We start from the raw sequence: 4114 nt of genomic DNA on the forward strand, positions 1-4114 counted from the left end.
ATCACACTCATGTTCACAATTCAGAGTCTCCAATTAAGTAATCTGCATGTCTTTGGACTGCCGGAGGAAGCCAAAGAACCTGGGGCAGATCATACAAACTCCACAGTGAAAGATCCCTAATATTCTCGGTGAGAGGCGACAGCGCTAACCACCGCACCACTGAGTCGCCCCTGATTGAAATGTGATTGTTGAAATGGATTTATAACAAACTCCAAAATGCTTTGTTTAATTCAGCGAGACAGTTAATAGAATTGTTTGCACAGCAGAGATACAGCAGAATCCATATTAGCCGAGAAATAAACAGCCACCTTTCATTCAGTATCAGAGGAGCCACAAGTCGATGACATTTTACTATAACGCAAGTAATCTCTGTATATACGTGTGTACGGCTGTATGTATGAGTATATATATGAGGATCAAAGGAAGTGGAATGGTGCAATTCCGGTGTCAAGGTCAATATAGTTAGCATGATTCCCTCAGAGAACAAGCTGCAGCTAAAAAACCTCGTCCTCGATCATCTTAAGTGTGGGAGTGTTTTAAACACATACCCACCAGTGTGCTGCTCTGTATTTTCTACCGAACTGAAAGGTCATGTGTCGAGAAAACGACTTAAACTGTCTGTAAATCATTTATTCAAGTAGAAATACCACAGGACAAGAAAAGGGCCTGTTCCGAACGGGCATGTTTACAATGAGCGCTGCATGAGTTACGTCAAACCTGCAAACTGAAGCTCCAAAAGATTTACGATGAGTTACGATGTTCGGATCCTATTTACTGTACACGCAATTGATTTACATCCCACTAATGTTGAGCAATGTTCTGTTCTGAACCAGATGGATTTATTTTATCACATTATATTGACTGATATCTTGATTGATATCTGGATTGAGAGTTGTGTCGTACATTTTAAACCTTGTGCAAGAATTACGTTCACATGTTGACTTAATCAACGGTCGGGCAAATCAGATTATCAACATTTCGGAGCATTAATTCATAAAAATACATGTAAATCATTTATTTTTCTCCCATTGACACAAATATCTGGTGTGAGTGACCGTAAACCTTGTCTCTACACGACAGGGCTGAACGTTAAGGGCTGGTCTGCTTGGTGAGAGAGAATAGAGACCAACAACAGAACATGATGGTATTTACTGTAAGTATACGCTTCTGAGTAATATACAAATTAAAATAGAAGAGCAGAAGATTAGACGCAGAGATGAAGAAATGAAAGAAACCTGGAATGGGAGCGGTGACCTTTGGGAGTCCTCAGATTCCTCCAGATGAAATTCATTATCACCCCCAACAGATTAATAAAGAGTGAGATTGCTTCCTGATGACAGACAGATGCTCTCAAAGCAGGTGGCAATCCTGAGACTCAGGAGCATCTTGGTGCCCGTTACCTGCCAGAACAGCTGCCCCCCCCCTGCTGAGAATTATGCAACGGTGGTGTTTACATTGAGTCTGCACCGCCTGTGGAAATACACACAAAAACCTATATAACCTGAGGATGGAGGCTGGGCGAGAGTGGGCTGCCCGACAGTTAGCACGACAGGGGGTTTACAGACAGCTCAGGGTGACCTGCTGGTCGACTGACGCCTCACGCACGAGGAAGACAATGACACCGGAGGTCGAGTCACGTCGAATAAATCAGAGCGATACCGACAGCCCGCTGTAGCATTGAGAGGGTTCTAGGTAGAAACAAACAGAAAATGGCACCAGACTCACAGAAGTTAGTTCTCAGGTTTACTTTTAGCCTGTATCATTGATCACAAGGCCCAAACACTCGATGACGCTAAGGTGCAAAACCGAAGTAACTTACATTTAGCAGAAGACCTTCAAACGCACGAGGGACATTCAACATCTTGACCTATATTCTAAAAACTTTGCTAGCAACTTAGAAGCACAAGTTTTTCTATTACATCACACATCTTCTCACGGCACTGCTACTAATCAACCGGGTCGGTTACTAGATCCCATTTTATTTGCCCCTTTATAATTATATATATTACGTATGAAGAGATGTTCATGACATGCTGAACGTGTGGCGTTAATATGACGAGATCTCATGTAACCGTTAGCCATTATTCATGTGGCTCTGAGTGCAACTCAAACACAACGAGCTCCACTTTGTGCACTGAGTGTGAATGCACATGAATGCGTGATGAATAATATAGAGAGCGACTGCAGCAGAGAAACAGAGGCAGCCGTGGTACTGCACGTGCTCGTGTCGTTTGTTAAGTTGAAGAGTTTGTAGATGTGATCACATTTACATGCAAATCGCTCGCAATGCTAATCACGGAGATAAAATGGGACGAGAGAATCAACTAAGTCTGGGAGGATTTATACGTCGAGGATTAACGAAGAATAAAATACGATGTTTCAAGTTTCATTGTGTTTCATCTAAATCGTACAAATTGCTGTTTTCTTTACCCTAGAATGGGCCCTTTATATTTTAATGCTTTATATTTACATCGGGTGCAGGTCCAATCTACGGAGGCCGCCATGTTTTTGTCCAGTAGCCCAGACTGGACAAACTTAACATCTTTTGAGTTTTTATGACAACTCAAGGTGACCACAGGTTCTCTCTCATGTTTCGAAGGGGAAGGTGAGGTAAGGGATGTTCAGCTGCAACATGCAACTTCACCACTAGATGTCACTACATTCTACACACTGAACCTTTAACTGTTAAATTAAAAGACACTTAGAGTGAAAATATGTTAAACTGAGAAAATGTTGTTTTCTGTCAAACTTATGTTACTGACAAAGTTATAACTTCTGTTACACAAAGGCATTGTCGACAGAACCTGACATAGATTTTTGAACAGAAATTTTACCATTGGATTCTTCAGAAAAATGAAAAAATATATAATCTTCATTCAGAAAGACATTTGTAAAAATCTCAGTTTTGTGTTTTAATATATTGTTGGGTGTGGAGACCCAAACACAAAGGGGAGAGTTTGTTTTCTAAAATATCATCATTAGCGTTAGACGGGGCACAAGATAATGAAGGCTGATAAACGAGCACAAAGGACTGAAAGTGTGATACAGACAAATATAGTAGCACACCTTGTGTCATGTGCTAAGCTGTTCTGTTTAGCTTCAAGGTTATAGTGAGGGTGAGTGATCGTGAGTGTTTGTGTTCAGCAGTCCTGGGGGACATGTTGCATCTATCTGGGAAGCGCGAGACAGGCTTCAAATTGCCTCACCGCTGAGGATTACACAATGCACTATCACTCCTTCCAGCTACAGTCAAAGTTGTGTGTGTGTGCATGTGTACGTGTTGGTTGGAGGGATGCGGGTGTGCGTTGTCACAAGGGTGAGTGTTGTTCTTGACTCTGCGTGGCCCTGACAGTGAAGGGGTTGTGTGGGTGCGTGTGAGTGTCTCTCCTCAACCAAATGCAGCAAACAAGGAAGAAAACACAACAATGCAGAATAAAACTGGGAACGTGGATAAATACTGCAAAGCTCATGTATGATGAATATTACCCAGTTCGCTATGGCGTGTCATCTTAACACTCCTGACCTGACACACAATGTATTTACTTTGTTATTGTTTGATTGAAACCATGATGTTTCTCATGTCCTTCATGTTGTTTACAGAGTCCTGCACTGGTCCAGTTTTTGCAAAGCTGCACCAGCAAAGCTCTTGTAAGACCGGACCTGTTACCCACAATAATACAGACCTGCCTGGACCCGTTAACACATGTCCTGTGACCCATGACCCAACACTGGGGCTTCACTCACATCAACTGGGTTATGGCCTCCTCGTCTTACCATTGTGGTGGTTGAGTTGTGTTCTTGCATAATAGTACGTTATATAAATATCTTTTTCCCCATTTCACCCCCTCCATCCAGCTGGGATTTGCATTTATGTGCAAAAACATTGATTTCCCTTCATTTAGAAAATATCATAACTAAACATAATCCCAGCAGCAATAATGTTGGAGTAAAAAAGTGTTATGGCAAAAACAAATTAGTCTTTGGCTGTGACGTAATATCTATGAAGTTGCACGTGTTGTTGATGTTTTGCACTTTACACGCACAACTTTAGAAAGTTTTAATATTCTAGCAGTTTTCCAACTTTTCTGTTATCTCAAGCCTGTGGCAGCGACTT

This window comes from Pleuronectes platessa, chromosome 6 (genome assembly GCF_947347685.1).
Source record: "Pleuronectes platessa chromosome 6, fPlePla1.1, whole genome shotgun sequence".
Taxonomy (NCBI): domain Eukaryota; kingdom Metazoa; phylum Chordata; class Actinopteri; order Pleuronectiformes; family Pleuronectidae; genus Pleuronectes; species Pleuronectes platessa.